The sequence below is a fragment of the Sparus aurata genome, chromosome 6, assembly GCF_900880675.1.
Source record: "Sparus aurata chromosome 6, fSpaAur1.1, whole genome shotgun sequence".
NCBI classification, from domain to species: Eukaryota; Metazoa; Chordata; class Actinopteri; order Spariformes; family Sparidae; genus Sparus; species Sparus aurata.
In genome coordinates, this window is record NC_044192.1 from 8493831 (window position 1) to 8512428 (window position 18598).

The following is an 18598-nucleotide window of genomic DNA, read 5'->3' on the forward strand; positions in this document are numbered from 1 at the left end:
CTAGGACCAACGTTGGTTTCCCTGGCAGGAGGCAGATAAATAACCAGTAGAGCGATTATTTTATCCACCAGCAGATGTCACTACATGCTAAAGGGTTACAGAAACATCTGTTGGTGTCACAGGACATCCTGATTGAGTGAGAAGAATGAAGTGATTGGTTAAAATCTCTAGTGTTAAGAAACTTTGACTTCATGAGTGACTGTTCCAGACTTATTTGGTATTGAGAGGGTGACAGATGCAATACTGTAGGATATGTGGTGGATGGATATGACCCAAGGCTTATAATCATTATTCATTCCAAACGAGACAAAGAGAAATCCTGCACCTTGTTTGAATATACATGGTTGGTATTGCCTTTTGAGGAATAGTTAAACAATGTGTGCTTTATTTGCTTTCTTGTTGAGCATCACATATTTTCTTGATCCTACAAGAGTCCATATTCAGAGCACATGATGCCGCATGTGTAACAGGTTTTCCATAAGGCTGGAAGGACAAAGCAAAAAGTGTTGCCTGACTCAACGATGTGTTGAAAATTGAATTTACAAAACTTAAGAAAGCGCTCAGCATGCTCTACCACAAACAAAACACATCCACACATACAATTAAGCGTCCATGTAGACTGATTTTTAATGAACAGATGGCGGACATGAATCACCCAGACCACGTCTATTTGATCTGTTCAGACTCATCAATAAAAACCAGATCATGCTGGACATTCTTTTGCATGATCAAAAGTATTTGTGTGCTATTGCATTTTACAAAAACGACTTGGTTTTACTTTGAGTGTCCTGCATATTTTGATTCATTAAGTAAGACACTACAGGGCAGGTGGTGTACAGGGAGTTTATCGGAGCAGAGATTTGCTGAAAACAGCTGGCTGCGGTTAAAAACAATTAGGCGTTTAAAAGTACTGACCATGAAACACAATAGTTTACGTGCAAGTGATACCAAAACAATAAACAGAGAGATGCCAAAAGAATCTGGAGATTTGATTGATGATAGTTCTCTGTGGTTCCATCACCAGGGGACGTATGAGGTATCACTACTTCCAGGAATATGATGATCCTGTTAAATGGGTATTCATTTGACATACATTTGTGAGGAGTCCATCTTGTGTTAAACACGGGGGTGTCGTTTATTGAGAGAAAGGTGATTTCCAGTAAATTCAGGGGCCGATTAAAATCTGGGGGATAATGCTGGACACAAACAGGTCTTCATTTTCGCCTGGCTGGCAAAAACAATTCTAACAGGGAAAACACACACACACACACACACACACACACACACACACACACACACACACACACACACACACACACACACACACGAGAATGATGAATGTGATGAAACCAATGTGAAAACGTGATGCTGTGTGTGTTTTCTTTGCCCTCTCAGTCTCTCTGGGAGGCCCCTGTCAAACAGCAGCCAGCTCCCTACAGACTCCCAGAAACCCAACACCTGCACGCTGCCTCTGTCAGATCCATCTTTACCTGAAACTGATACCTACAGTCCGCACTAAATGAGACCGAGCTGCAGTACAGTACAACGACGTAGTGCTGCGGATGGTTTGCTTCTCAACTGTTTTGTCTTTTTAAATGAAGACTCGTTGTACTGTGGGTGGGGTGGTGGGAAGCTGCCTCTCTTTCTCCAGGAAACATATGGAATAGATCTGCCGGCTGGCCAGGCCTCGTTCTGCCACGTCTCACAGCCACACACACTCACACAGAAAATGGTCCTAACTTCGGGGCTTTTACCTCTCTTCACCCTCTCCTTTTTCTTCTCTTACCCTTTTCTATCATCTACTTAACCCTTGTCACTTCCCTCCTGTCTTCAACCTTGTCCTCCATCCAAAATTCCTCTCTCCCAGCTTTCTGTCCTGTTGAGTTTTCAGCTAGTTAAGGTCATCAACAAAAAGCTAATCAACGGTATGAGGAAGCTCTACATGCTAACACAACATAAACAAGTCAGCTGCTGCCTTTAAGCGGTCATACCAGCTTAAAGGTTAAATATATTACATTCACTGCTACTAGATATTTCTGTAGAGCAAGAGCATCTCAGACCAAAACAAGCGTGCGTCGTTCACTCAAAGAACAAAAACAAAAACAGAAAGTGGCATCTGAATACGCTCCACTTACAAAACTCAGATCAACTGTCAAACTATGGCAGTGACGATCAAATGTGAACACCAAGTGGTTGCTTAGACGATTTGCCTAGGAACATTACTTTGTCCATGTACAGCAGGATTTTATGTACATGTTGCATGTGCACATGTACATTGCATGTCTGTTTGTTTGCGCATGTGTCAGATCTGTACTGCTCTTAAGTTTCTTGCAAGCCAATGAGAGAAAAAGTTAGACATTACAACCTTCAAACGTAGTTCTCTTAATTTGTAATTGGGCTGTAATTATTTTTCCATCATGAAATGTGCTGCGGTGCCCGGTCCAACTGTCCCCGGGCCAGAAAAGCCCACCGACATCACTGGCGGAAGAAACCCTTCACCCTGTACCCAGTCCAAGGATGCCTTATTCTCAATAAAGAACTGAAGGCATTGTTATTTCTTGTTTAAAGCAACATTGTATAACTTTTTGATCTTAAAATAAAAGCTTCAAATTCATTTTGATGGTACAGTGTCCTGTAAAATGGTCCCCTAGTACTTGTTTCTACACTGTGTAAAATGCGTAAAATGTAAAATGTTGCTTTAAATGACCAAAACATCACACAATCACTTACACACTGTGTTAAGTAATTAAGTTAAAATGTATTATTGGTGAACCTAAAGTACATGCTGATGAACCTAAATAAAAAAGTTAAGCGCATCAGTGCAACCAGTGTGAAAAGTTACTCTGGAGCTCTGATGAATATAAAAAAGATACTGCTTTGCCCTTTCCTCACTTAAAATCTTTTATGAAAATACGTACTGTATTTTAGCTGTAATATGAGAACGTTTCTTATTAGGCCATAGGGCTGGTGTGATGTGTCGACGTAATCAATTAAGTAAACAATCGATTTATGTAATGTGTGTCGATGCGTTGGACGTACTACCACCATGCTTGAGCACTTGAAGCATTCCAGGGCGGCTGAAAGACTGCAAACTGTGAAGTTAGCTTGTTTAACACCAGCATGTTTAGAGCTGAATTTAGTTCAAAGTTCACAATGAATGCCTGGATTTGTATCATTAATGGTTGAAAATTTAGAAGAAAAAAACAAACAGTATATTAAATCATAATTGGGATATTTCCATGAAAAAAACACACCTACATCTTTAATTTCTCAGCCGTGCATTTTCTTTTCCTAATTATGTGTTGTTGTGATGATGTTACATGCAATATTTATTTCCTAGCCTCTTCCTCACATGGCATCAATAAGTTCTTTTAGGTGAAAAGCTGCTGGACACTTTTCTTTTTTTTCTTTTGGTAAAAACTGTAAATCTGTGATATGTGTAAAATTTATTGTGCCTTCTCAGCAACGCATCTATTTTAAAAGCTGTTTAACTGTCTGGGGAGATAAATCAGCTCTCCCTTTTCTGCAGTTCAAATATTTCAAGTCCAAAAACAACAAATTTAGATAACTTTCCTATGCTTCTGTCCTGTCCTCCTTCTTCTTCCTAGGCAGCCTCCCTTACCTATCAAAACCACCTCTGATGATGAACTGTCGATGAGTTGTAAGCTCCAGCTGCTCCACGGGTGGACTGCACCAATATAATTTATATAGTTCCATTGCATCAAAGATTTTTAAGTCGCCTAAAATCAGCGTTGTTGGATTCAAAAATTTGTTTAAATCTAAGTTTAGGGCTCTTTAAATCTAGATTAGTGTCAGACATGCTGTTTGCAAAGTTCATAATCCAATCCGACTTGTCATAATGAATCATCTTTACGCTGACAGTCGAAGGGGTTTCATTTTCAAACCTGGCAGCATTTTTTTTAAGGTGGTTGGATCAAAATGGGACTAAATCTTGCTCAACTCGAGTTTGATGATGATTGGGTCTTTGATGCCCAGAGTGTCAGAAATACTTTCCATCAAAGAAACGCTAGGAGAAACATTGGGATTATACGGTTTGCCATTTCTAACATATCTATCTTTGACATGTTTGTCTTAAGATGAAGTTAGTGACCTTGGTTATACTGTGAGCTTGGAAGAAGCTGGTTAGAGGCCAACAAAACAGGCACAGACGGAGCTCGGGTTCCAGAGTATGAACTGAAGACAAAGTGGGCAATGGTAGAGTCATTAAGCAGCAGAGGGCCACAACTACATTGCTTTCAGCCGCTCTTCTGATTGGAGACCCAAAGACCTCATCAATCACTTCACAACTCACTGATGAATTCAAGGCTAAAAATCTGATCTTCTGATTCTCATTAACTTTACAGCAGGAAGAATCTCAGTACTCTCAAATCTGATGCTCCGTCTTTTTAAAAGACTGACCACCACAAATCTGCTCAACAAGTTCAAAGGTCACCTAACTCTGCTTCCTGTCATCTCAAGCTTGATCTTATGCTTCAGAATATTGTAACACTGAACCATTTTAAAGTTAAGGTGAAATCCAGTCCAAGTTGCCTTTGTTCAAATGTTTTATCTGATTACTTTTGTGTATTTCTTTGTTATTTACTGTTGTTACTCTGTGGTGTTGCCATTCTTTGCCAGGCCTCCCTTGTATCTGGTTGGGAAAGAAAAAAAGTGAAAGTGAAAGGCGTTGTTACCCCTCACGCATTACCACCACGAGGTGCCCTTGAGCAAGGCCACCCAATTGCTCCAGTGGAGTTGCTTAGTAGTCAGTTGTAGTCAGTTGTACTGGGTAGCTTCAAGGTGTGAATGTGTAACTGTGGGAATGTGATCAGGCCGTTCCTGGAAAAGAGAGCATTGCTCACAGTTAAATAAATAAATACAATTAAAAAAGCTACAGATTCTCCAAGGACCTCTCTGCACAGGAAAACTGTGTGTGCACAACTATGATTAAGTTAGGTCAAAACTGGAACGAACAATTTTAACCTTTCACCTTTGTTTTCTCTTCCAAATATGCTTATCTAATCCATCAGACTGTCCGAATGCCAATGTCTCCTGGCCCGTCAGACCTTTTGTGGAAAACAGGACTCTTTGTTATAAAACAGAACTGCTCGGTACCAGTATTAACTTGGATTAATTAGAAGAAATAAAAATCAAATCAGAAATCATTTCAATGCGTCTCCATAGCCATCAATCATGTATTCAAAAAGTTTCTGCTGTAATCATTACGATCACGAGAGCACTTCTGCACTAAACCAGCAACACATGAAAACACTTCTCCTCTTTGGCCCTCTGTCCACACTAAGCTGTTTCTGAAAAGGCCTCAGTGTTTTAAAAATAGTGTCTTGCAGACTATAAGAAACTGTAAATAAGATAGACAGGATTCAGTTTACTTTTTAAAAAAATTACACGAGGAGCTGATTTATAGTCCCTTGTTGTTTTTTAGCCTTGCGCATTTCCTGCTAAGTTAACAGCTTCAGGTCCAAGCAACAATATATATATAATCATCACAGATCATCATTAATTTATTGCAGAGGCTCGTCCAATCAGAGCACTTCTCAACCAGCACATTTTTTTAAGTGCAGGACAAATCCTGCACGGTTACTGCCAACAGACCCAAACAACTAATGAGGCACACAGTTTTCCCAGACTGCAGCGGACGCTTTCAGAGAGGAACCAAACACTTGAAGATGCCAAATCACCACAAAAAAACTCTTGAAAATTGGACACTTAGTCTGTCAGTGCTCACTCAACACAAATTCACTGTCCAAAAGCACACACACACAAAACTAAAAACATACACCATCAACTCATCCAGAGCAGAGCCAATGCTAAACGAGGCCAATGAAATTAAAATGTTTAGAGGTGAAGACTGAATGGCCTGTTTGTTCATGGGAGAGAATCCCAGCAAGTGATGCTTTCTGCAGGGAAAAGACTGACATGAAAAATGAGCAACAGGGACACCGAGCCAATTGCTGTCAGGTTCTGGAGTGGAAAAACCTGGCCTGTGATGAATGTGTGTGAGAAAGAGAGAGAGTAGATGTAACTGGATGCATCAGAATAGTCAAGTGAAAGTAAAAACGCAAAAACCATATCTTTTAACAACCAAAAAATCTGTTGCTCCACAAGTTGATTCCAAACTCGAGTTTAGAATGATGGTGCATCATTCAAGTAAAAGTGGAGGGAAAGAAAAATGCACTTGAGACAGAATTAAAATAAAAAACATTTTTTAAAATAAACACAACACATTTGTTTGTCTACAATAACCGCATTATTGCATAAAATATTTAGTTATGGGGAAAAAAATGCTTCTACATTTGTATTTTTACCTCATTGATATTGTAAATATAAAAATTGTGAGTTAAAATTTCTTCTCCAAAACTACATATTTTAGGTAAATTTAACAAAAAATATAACTAGTATTTTCATCTTTATTAAGGAGCGTACACAAATCGAGGCATGTAGTCGGTCACAAAATATGTGCTTCTGCTATAAGTATTGAAAAAACTTGAATCAAGCTTTGTCATCATGTTAGCTCATGTTACCAAAGCTCTGCCGCAATTAACCTTTTTCACAGTTAAGAATTAAGTGAGTTAAGTAAGTAAGAGATTTCTTTGCTGTTACAGTTGAGTCGATGAGCTAAATAAGTTGGCCTACACTGATTTTACATCATCCACTAAGGTTCACGTCTGTAAAATCAATAAACTAAAATAAAAATCGGGCAAGAACTGTGATATATAAACAATCTTTTTCTGATCCCTAGAGCCAAATAAAGGATGATTTGAGGTTTCTGGTGTTTAATTTAAGGACAAAACTACAGTAAAAATGGTTTTAATGGTATGCTGTAGCATTATTAATGGCACAGAGACAGACAGGAGACCAGAAATGAGAGAAATGGACAGAGTATAGAGCTGGACAGTCATAGCCAGAATCAAAGACACACTGTTATTTTAGCCAGTAGTGATCTTAAAGCAAGAGCTTTTGAAGAGCATTCCAATAAAAAGAGACTTTATCCAGATGGAGTCTACTGCTGAGGATGCAGCCGTGTTCTCCTCATCACAATTAGCACCAGAGGGAAACATTCAAGACCACAATGTCCCATTAAACAGATATAATTACATTAACATGGGAACTTCCCAGAATTCCCCTGCCTTCACAAACACATGAAAAACGCATTGACTTTGACCACAAACAATAATATGGATTAACTGTAACTGTAGTAGGGAGAAGACAGAGTAGGCTACTGTACCACTGGACTGTCGATGATTCATTGACTGAAAAAAAGAAAAACCACATACCATTTTTACAGGCCAATACTGTACTGCACATCAGTCTGCCTCAAACCTTAAACGGGAGGCAAAAACAAGTAGGTGCTGTACTGAGGCAAACATTCTCGTTTTGAAGAGAAAACGTATTAAGCCCTGCATTTATTTTCCAATGTAGCTGCAGATGAGCCGTGTGCATAAACCTGTTGTGTGGGACTTTTACATATAAATGAACCTCAGTTACATACCCCTTTCTAAACCAGTTCTCATCATGCTGTTTAAGTCCATCACTACCAGGTAAATCTATGTATTTTTGCATATTCCTCATACTGTTTCCAATGTAGCTGCAGATGAGCCGTGTGCATAAACCTGTTGTGTGGGACTTTTACATATAAATGAACCTCAGTTACATACCCCTTTCTAAACCAGTTCTCATCATGCTGTTTAAGTCCATCACTACCAGGTAAATCTATGTATTTTTGCATATTCCTCATACTGTTTGCATGAAGACGATAATAACTGCTCTGAACATTTTTATGTTAAATAGTGATGTCAATTCTAAGTCGCAAAGAAAATGTGTTTTCCAAATAAAATTATAAACATTCTTGCAGGGTGGCAATAGAATGCCGATACTGGGTAACCCTGTAACAACAGTACCAGCACTAAGAACCAGTATGATCAAGTTTTAACAGTCTTATCCAACCGTCTGTCTGGGCAAAATCAAACAGAAGAAATGTCTGGATAGAAACAAATCTGCAGTCTTTCGAGAACAGGGAACAACTATTCAATACCACCAAACACTGGAACACACCCAACAAATAACACCCTCCATATGCCCCATTATGCTTTGGTCTTCACACTTGTGTGGATCACAGGCCTTCAATTAGTCCCATCATACTGCACCTGTCACTGAACACTGTCAGACAGCCAATAGTGTGGCTCATTAGTTTTAATGAGAAGCGCTGACAATGTTAACAAGCAGGTCATTTTGGGTAACCAAAGACAAGTTGACATAATTTACTAAACTGTGGTATAAGATTAGGACAAATGGCACAGGCTACATATTTGCTATCTATGTTGGGAACTGTGATGGAAGTAACTGTGGTGGAAAGATTTAATCTAATCATGAATCGATAATCGTCCAGATTATATTGTTTAAAAAAGAGAAAACCCCCTCTGTTTAATGTCACATGCAATTATCTCACATGGATGAGTACAAGATGTTGCAATCAAAATCTATCATCTTTACTGAGATCTTATCAATTTAAACCCTTTAACTCCGAATCGTTCCATCACAACAGTTTTCATTTTCAGCAGCCTCAGGTCCAACAATGATGAATGTTACCTAGAAACACATGTTGACTCCGAGGCTCCCTCTGTTTTTATCTCTCTTAGCAGGATCCAAATCACACAAAGTGCCTTGTAGCTGTAAGCGAGTCTTAATGGCCTAAATGATAAAGATGTTAAATTCTCAGCTGGGACAGACGACCTGGAGACAAATAAATCACTATGTGGAGACTTTACATTTACTAGAATAACAAAGATTTTAATTCTGTCTGATACCCAGTATTTCAACAGGTTCAAATTCAGCATGACTCACTTCAGAGCCAACATTTACCGTCTCTCACTTTCTGTCTGGAATGCTTGGATAACCAATCCAGTAGTCATTAGAGAACAGTGAGCAACCAATCCAATACCACCGCACACTGGAACCCAGTCAACCAGTAATACACTCCATATGTCTCATACTGGATTAGTCCAAACCATCATGTCTTAGTTGACAGTCTAATCAGAGTCAGTTTCTTGTCCACTACCAACAGAGACTGTCATCAAGACACAACACAGCACAAAGACCGTGAAAAAAGAGTTGATCAGAAGGAGCGAAAGCACTTGTTTTATCTGCCAAAATCTTGACGTTGCAGTTGTAGAAATAAGTTGTTTCACTTCTTTAACTTTTTAACTTCTGCATGATTATGCTATAAAACAAATTAGTTTCAGTTACCACAACTGAATTTTTTTTTTCTTATTTTATATACAATGAGTAGATGTGGTATTGTTATATCTGACAATCACATATTAATGGATGAGCAGGGTGATATGGATTCAATGTTTTATAAAAGTAGTATCAAAGATGCTTGACTCTGAGACTGATTTTCTTACTATGGGACAATTGATACCTTTGACAGAACACAACACAGCTAAATTAGAAAGATGTATCTCTGTTTTTCTGTCTGTCTGTCCAAGTCAACAGTTAACATTTTTCTGCCTTTAGTGCAAAGGACTGTTCAGTTGTTTGCGAGTAGGATGAGGTGGGGACTTACTGTTGTTGGTTCACGGGAACATACCCTAAAAATGGTTAAAAACATTTACAAGAAAGTGTGAGAGCCCTTTTACCCATCTAAACTCTACATTAACACCCCAGGGGATCTCCTTTAAACACTTTTGGGGATTGTGAAAGATCGTGACGCATTTAAATGCCTTCACCCAACAATCCTCTCATCAAGTTCAAAAGATACCAGACACCAATAAGTTTTCTGGGCTCTGTAGGTACCTTGGCATCCTTTACATCACAAAGTAGGGGTGGGCGATGTGGCCCTAAGCTAATATCACAATATTTCAGGGCATTTCTGTGATGACATTCTTAATGATGCGAAAAAAATAATGGAAAATGTTTTGGGGTTTAGAACTCACAACAGCTGTTTGGATCTTTGACTCTTTGACCAAGCCGTCGTTTACTGTTTATAACAGACTCCTCCACCATGGAGCTGGTATACATAAACAAGTCTGAATACTGCCATTATCACAATATGATTTTTTAATCATTTAAAAATGTACACAGATATGATCATGAACAATACGATATGGAAAAACCCTGTCACAAGGATGTGTATTTTTACATTAATATCTAGATTCAAGGTCCAGGAGGTCAATCCTAAACTACAACAACAGTAACAACATGCACCTGGCCACCCATCCCACTCAGGCCCTCCTCCCTGGGTGCTCTGGTGTTTTGTTGGAGCAGAGAGACCTCATGCTGGGATAAGAGCTTCCAGGCTTTGAGAACCATATAGGGCTCTTTACAGTAAACAGTACAAGGAAGAAAAAAGACAGCAGACCCTGAGATGTCCATATCATTACATGAACCAAAGATCCAGATTCAGCTTAATTCACCACAGCTGAATGCAGTGTCTGGATAAAGTCTATGCGAATAAACCTGAACTCTATCCTCAAGTGAATTTCTACCCTGAGGCTACTATGCCCCGCTTGGGCCTGAACAAAATGATACGATAAAATAAAAAATTAAAGAACAAAAGCGACTTCTATTCAAGGAAGGCATTCCTGACTTGAACTGACAATAAAAAATAAACAAAACAGAAAAAATGCACATTAAACTTAACAGTCAAAATTCAAACAAGCTCAATTTTCTAGCATGGGATCCCCGTAATATCAATCGTTTTGGGAGGTAATTGAAAACATACTCCAGTCCAGGTCTGACTTTCCTGGACTTAAACTAGTTTCAACTTAACAGCAATTTATCAGATGTCTTATAGAGATCTTGTGTTGCATGACAGAACCATAACAACAGCGAACTTTAAATCCTCGCCTTCCTCTCAGTGCATCCCTAACATCTGCTCTGCATCTGGCTCTGACAACAGGAACCATACGTAGACAGTGGGCATATGCAGTTCCCAGCAGCAGCTCAACAATACTTATGGGTGATACTTTGGGAGTGTGGCAGAACTTGCACAGGTAACAAAGTATCATTATAACTGACAAAGCGGCAGTACTTTCAAGGTGTTAATAGCATTAGCCAAGAGGGCTAAGCAATAATAACATTATTAGAAGTATCCACTCGATAAAGTCGCTAACCTAGATCTCCATGCATGAATGACAAAGCGTACCAATTGCTCTAAGAAAGAGGATAAGCATCCTGTTATCATGGAAAAGGGCTGGTTTCGGTTATGTGATGGGATGAGCCAAAATCTATCATGGGGCTAGGAATACAGTAGATACAAAACGTCAAAGCAAATATCTACAAAAAAAAATATATTTTTTTTTCCTTATAAATTAGATCTAACCAAAAATACTGCAGTCATATTTTGAATTCCCCTTGTTTTCAAATACTTATAATAGGTTATTCATATGATTTTGGACAGGAATCAAACTTAGGTTACACCTTTTACACTAGTGATAGGTGTTACCTAAGGAGCTCAAAGGGCTCGTTTGAGTATAAGCCCCCATCTGAAATAAGCAGCAAATGGCAGCGTGGCAACACCTGATGAGTCAGACTTTCCTTTATTAAAATAAGCACTGTTCCATTTCCTGTAAGTTGTAGGATTTTGACAAAAGAATTTCAATATTCTCACTGCTACTTGTTTTTTGTTTTTTTTTGTTTTTCTTTTACTTTTGCAGGGATTTAGCATTCTAATGCTAGGGCTCATCACCCCATGTGCAAATGTTCCACAAAAGGAAACTCCCCTGACACTATTTTACAGGTGCAACGTCTCTGCATCCTCGCTTTATTTTTGCTCCCCAAGACGATTGTGATTGGTTTAAAAAGAGGCATGTCCAAACTATTCCACAAAGGGCCTGTGTGGCTGCAGGTTTTTGTTCCAACCAGTCAAGGGCACACAGTTTGACCAATCAACTTTCTGAAGACCGAGATCAATTGATTAAATGAGACAGGTCTGGTGTGCTGCTGCTTGTTTGAAAAGAAAACCTGCAGCCGCACCGGCCCTTTGTGGAATAGTTTGGACATGCCTGGTTTAAAAGAAATGCAAGAGGTGTTGAAGAATTCATTCAAGTCCTGTTGAGTAGTTTGCTGTGGTGATGTGTTTATTTAAAGAATACTTGTAACCTGGTGAACCGACAGGCACAGAGCGGATCTGAGACGGTGCGTGAGCCCAGAGCAAATGAAACTGCAGCATTTTATACAGTAAGAACAAAGAACAAGGAATGGCAGGTTTGAACAATAGGTATACAAAAGACTTCGAATAGGGGGGGTCTTCCCTTTGGAGAGTGTGTTGGTGATGGGGGGTCCTTTGATAAACTAGTTGGTGTTACGCGTGTATCTGCAGGGTTTAGGAGACAGGAATCACCATTTAGGTCTGGAGGTCAAAGGGCTCTTTCCAGATGTCAAACCAAATGTGTATTTTCTTCCTCACAGGCCTGAGTGTTTTTTATAGCAGAATTATAATGGGTGCTGCCAGACCTTTATTAAGCGCTGACACAGCGCTGTGGAGATAGGACCGGCTATGCCAGACTAAATGAGAATCGATGCCAGAGATAGAAAGCTGAAACTATTCCTTTCCCCTTTGCGAAACACTGCCTGATAGATATTTGATGGTATAAAGATATACTGTTGAAGAGGCAGTTCAACAAGGCAGAAAACAATACAGCCTTTGTCTTAAACCCCTGAGCTCTGGAAAAAATGTTGTAGAAATTAAAAACTAACCTGTTGTTTCTGAAACCAAGGTGGTGGTCTCCCTGTGGAGGCTGCACTCATTCTGTTTTAACCATCAGGTCGTTCTCAGATCCTCTGGGACTGAATTCCAAGGCTGAATGCCAGTATTAGACCAAAGCTCTGCATGAGGAAAACCACTCACTTCTACAGTAAATAGTCAGAGGGAATACTTCTCCTGGACAGGGGCTTACTTTGAAACAATTACAGGGAAAAAAGAACAGACTTACAGTAACACAGACGAAAAAAATAATTTCAACTAACATCGTAGGACGGGCAACTTCACTTGAAGCACATTTGAGGGATGACTGTTACACAGGTGTAATGTTAATGTACAGAGTATGAAAAGCAAAGATAAAAAAGTCATACTGCAAACATGTTCAGGACAGGTTACATATCTGAACATCCAGCCAAGACCACTTCTGATAAATCATGACATGTTCGACATTTGGAAATGTCTCAAGGTTTAAAGGGCAATTTTTTTGAGAAGCAATGATGACTGCTCAAGCAATGATCCCTCACTCCTCAATCTGTCTGATAGTTTAGTCCCCAGTGCACACAGTGAACAGGTAGGAGGTGCAGCCAGATGAGGAAATGAAATGCCAGTTGCTGGTAAAGTGGTATAAACTGGGTCCTCGATGTTGTGCCAAGAATAGACATCCCAGAACCATCTGTTTCTGGTAACAAGTACTTCCATTGCCAATGTGGTAATTTTGTAGTGACTTTTCATGCCTTTAACAAAAGGGTTAGCTTTTCATTTTTTATACTTCTAAGGAATTCCAGTGACAATGTTAATAATTCTAGTTTGAAAAGAAACAGCTCATCGAACAGTAGGGTTGTCTTGATCAAATACATTTTTTTCCTGATCCTTTTCAAAGTATTCTGCATCGGTCGAAGCAATCCAATATTAGCTTTTTTTTGTTTCTGAGTAATAGTAACAGCTAGTCTGAATTTTGGCGCTGGGCAGGGAGTGGACACTGGGTTTTATCAGAGGTTGTGTGTTGCTGTCCACAACTGTTCTTATCGAACAAACTTTCATTAGACTGCTGGGAGTGTTTTGACTAAACTTTGCACAAAGTCAAAACTCTAAGAGGCAAAAAGCTCCGTAAAAGCTGCACAGTTAGGCAATCATTTTCTGCAGGTCAATTTGATTTGTCTCTGTTTAATGTCACATGTAGGCTAAAAGGGAATAGAAACCATTTAATTTGAAAAACATGTAAAACTGATTACATAACGAGTCTCTGAGCTAAAATAAAACACCTCACTGTCAGTCCTGTAGCTGCTGGCAGCAGTCTGGAGGTAGAGGGTTCTTATGTCAGAACACCAAGACACACAGCTCTCAGTGGTGGGTTAATACGTCATGTCAGTTGTCGGCCAGACCCATGCAGACCAAGACTGTTTAATGCCTGGCCAGGTGGTCCACTGTGTCGAAAGCTACTCTGCAGTCAAATAGGCGTCTGTGTGTGTAGAGTAAATTCACTGACGTATGTTGTTTTGTCCAGGCCAACTTCAGTCTGCCATTAAGGATTGCTCGCTTACACCTGTCAGCCTGAAACCCCAGCTCACAGTCACGTTGACCACAGCTGTCAGAAGGAATAGGCCAGAAAAAAAGTTTATCGTTATTATTGTTGTGTTTACATGGGAGAAAAGTGGTGGGTTTGGAGCAGGAAACCTCAAGAATTACAACAACCCGAGTAAACTGGTTTTACCAAAAATAGCATTTACTTAAACCCACTCCAAGAATGAAATAACAAGTATATTTATGGCATCATTACAGTAAGGTGATTTTGTTGTCTGGACCAAGAGTCTAAGTATAGAGGGTGTTATGTGACGTACACGTGTCTGAAGCTGTATGCATAAATATGACTAGAGACTTGACTTGAGTGGAACAAAAAGACCAAAAGGATGTCAGAAACACTCATGTTGTTATACAACAACTAGCATTATGCTATACATGTCTGTTTAAGCCATGCTAAATAACAGGTACTGTCTTGTTCTCCTCTGCTTATGATCTCTAGTCATGCGGAGTAGGTTAAGCATGCTGGTCCTACAGTGATCGTCGGTATCCATCCAGTGTTTGAAACTGTTGCTCGGTGCCAAACTGAATACACATGACCCAGGGCGTTAAAGGCACTGTGGTTTCAGTCATTCATGCTGGAAGTCTGATCGACAGCTTATGTGAGTGGCCGCAGCAACTTGATGTCAGGCTGCGTTTGTCCAAAAGTTGAGTCAGTTTCAACTTTTTTGATGCAGCCAGCGGCACCCCTGCAGCCAGGACCAACCCAGCCAAAATGGACTATCCTCATTAAAAATAATGGGAAGACTGCACCACATGATTTGATCTGAATGTAGCCTTAAGCAATCAACCCACTGTGTGAAAAAACAACTTGCACCACGCACAGCATTAAATCCGGAATTTGATGTTGTTTTAGACAGGTTGCACTAAGAAGCTGCACTTCAGAAGGACACACATTCCTTCAACCACCTTAATTTGATACTTTGATTAACTGTTGCTGGTGGTTACCTGAAAAAAACAAAACAAAACAAAAAACGCAGTATTAACCAACAATGGCAGTGAAAGGGAAGACTGCACGCTAGTTAACAAAAATGTAAGCAATACAGAATTTAACATATTGAAGAAAAAAAAAAGTGTTTTACGAGGAGGGAAATGCATTCCACATGTCTGTTAGACCTCAAGGATACACATAAGGTGTTCTGGTGATAAACACGTTGTCTAAACATAACTCAATTGTTTACAAGAAAATTCCACTGGGAACCTTTAAGGGGAGCACAAACATTTTGGTGCGTGGCCATTTGCATTTGGGAATCTGAACTAACTGGGCCAAGTTAGACCAAGTCCAGTCCAGACTGGACCAGTTGGTGATGACTATCGATACATAAAGATCAAATGGTGTATCTCATAAAGTTCTCCTTGTAGAGTTAACAGTCCGTCTTGTTATTCAATAACAAGCAATCTCATCCAAATATAGTGCTTCTTCTTCTTCTAAATGTTTTGCAACATGTGTCCATGTGTACAATAACACAGGGCCTATATCAAGTTCCAAGCTTTACAAACAAAAAAAAAAGGCTCAGTCACACTCACAAACACACTGAGCGAGTAAACATGACAGCAATACTGTGTTTTTAGTGTGATGATGAGGGTGGCTTTCCCCACTGACTTGCTTTATTGTGCAGTGGAATACCAGTGAAACCACCCTGACAGCTCAAACTCTAGTACAGAAAATTAGTGACAGTAAAAACATTCTCCAGTTGCTGGACCTCTTCCCAGAGTCGTAAAAGTTTAAAGGTGTTCATAATTGCTAACACACCTGTAACAGTCTGGGCTCATGTTCCTTGGATGTTTATATCTGGGCCCCCTTCTTTTTCCTCTCCTCTTGAATGCTGAAATAGTCACATGTTTTCTATTTGAGTGTTTTGCTGTTAAACTTCAGTCTTTGCTCTCTCACTCTGCTTGTTTATAGAGGAGTAATGTCTCTTGTTGTATCTTTCATTTCACCATGTCTCTGGACGACACCAAAAAAAAAAAAAAATATATCAGCAAATTCTTAAGAACTGCTCTGGGGAAGCCCAACATCTCTCTGGTTTGACATCCAAGGCTGAAATCAACCCAAGAACAGCTGGACCTCAGCAGCTGCTGAATAGACTAAGTGAACAGAGTCTTTTCTTTTTGTTACTTAGAATCTCTTGGCCTTTCTGCTTTGGAAACTTCTCCCATCCTTTTTTTTGTTTTTTTTTTGCCATTTTCCAGTAATTCTGTTTCTGATTCATTTCTGGCATTTTATTGTGTTTATCATGTTAACAGTTATTTACTGATGTGCCATTGCTTCTACGGCACTTCATACTTCTTGGTATGTAAGGCTATAGACGTCTGAAACATATTAAACCAAAGAGATGCATTGATTACAGAGATGAAAACCTGAGATATGATTTGTCCAGAATGTTGTCACAATATGTTCAAGCGGCTTTTTTTTTTTTTTTTTTTTTTTTTGGGGGGGGGGGGGGGAGAGTTCACTCAGACCACTGAGAACCTGTTCACCTTTTCTATCGTCTTAAGGTGCCGTTTTAATCTGTTCGTCAACCAATTTCCCATTTCACCTGAAGTTTTATTGACTGCCTAACTAGTAATTTCAAGAAGTAGGTAATTCATATGCCTTGAAGATACCTGAACCTCTTCGCTAAGCACAGCAACTCAGTCTTAGTCGAAAGGGGTGCAAATCACTGTTTTAAAGCTGTGTGCAATGACCTCAAACTTAGTGACAATTCTCATTGCAGCCATTTCACACTTGGTTGCAAGCTGCAGCTGTATGCACCAACGGTTTGGGGATTTTATGAGGTTGCTGTGGAGTCGAAATCTTCCCAACAGATGATCAAAAATGCTTTAACAGAACAAAATAACTGTAATTTTTGCCATTTTTGTCAGCGTATCAATTGGGAATATGTCTGGGAGTAATTTTACACAGTCTGTTGAGGTAATGAAACAAGAAGGAGCTGTCAGATGAAGAGATGCTGGTGACAGGCTGCACACCTTCATCTTGTTCATCTGTTCACAGTGGTAACTTCTGCATGTCAGTACTTCACTCTTTCACAGCCAGTCACCCATTCCACTAATTAAAATCAATGTAAAGACTGGACACTGTTGGTGCTTTGATATACCTGTGAAGTTGCGTAAGACAATAAAATACATTTTCTGTTTTAGAAAGCCAAACAGAAAAGTTAGAAATGTTCAAAGAAGAGAAACATCTGAACTTTTGAACAAAATTCTCATTCAAGACACTTCAACATCAGGAAGGAAGCAATAAGGAAACCAAATGCTACCACTGGACAGACTGCATGGCTTTAGTCTCACGAATAGTCTTCAGTTGGATAAAATAGAGCCCCTTCAATCAGAAACACAGATCTAGGGCTGTGCTTCTGACATAACACTTTTATTCAAACAGGACATTCATTGAATAACTAAGATTCGTCTACAATGAAACATATGCTTTAGTCCTAATCCTTACAGCTGTCAACGAAAATTCTGACGTAAACACACGAGACATCAGCAAAGTGGGTGAATTTGAGAAGACCACTGCACATGGCATGTTTCGACCATCCAACCAGAACGCCCCAGGGAGGAGAGGTTTGAGATCCAGGTTTAAGGCTGCTCCTGGCTAATGTCCGGTCAGAGAAAAATGGACATATGGAAAAATCATGGACTGTTGTGCCTTCATCTTTAAAGCGACTCCCGTCTCCACCAGAACATCCCGGATCAAGCTGTTGCGCTGGACGGGAGGACCGTGTTCTGAACAGACAGAGCGAAGGACTACAACAGGACGAGGAGAGGTGGACTCTGTTTACACCACTGATGTTTGCTGCTCACAGTCAGTCAAAGTTGATGGGCAGTGTTTACCTGTGAAGATGCCCACTATACTATCATCACCATCTTGTTGATGCTGTTCACCCCGAAGCAAATACTCTACTTTCATACTGTGACGTACATTTGCTTGACGAACTGCGCGTCCTTTTGCTTCCGATGCTAACTGAACATTATACAACTATAGTTATCTCAGTGCTTTTAATCCGTAACCAAGTTAAAAAAAACGTCACTTTTTACAGTTGGTGACAATCACAAGTAAAAGCCATCGTAAAAATGTGATAGAAAGGTGTTGTTCCACTATGAGCCTTCACAACAGCTCCATTGCTACTTGTTACTGTTTCTACAAGTGTGGGAAACTCCACTGGAGCGACCAGCATCCCTCTTCCATAACATATTCTGACAATTGGTGTTTGGATGATGGTGGTAGAAAGTCCTTGCAAACACGTCACTCAAAAATCTCCATCAATAGGGACTTTTGAGTTTAAGGTCATAATTTGA

At 39.7% G+C, this 18598-nt stretch overlaps 1 protein-coding gene across 2 annotated transcripts in view; it reads right to left on the reverse strand.

Annotated features, from left to right (window-relative positions):
• The window catches only part of cenpp (centromere protein P), an 85219-nt gene that overhangs the window by 45136 nt on the left and 21485 nt on the right, over nt 1-18598 (reverse strand). The gene's annotated exons all lie outside the window — the stretch shown is intronic.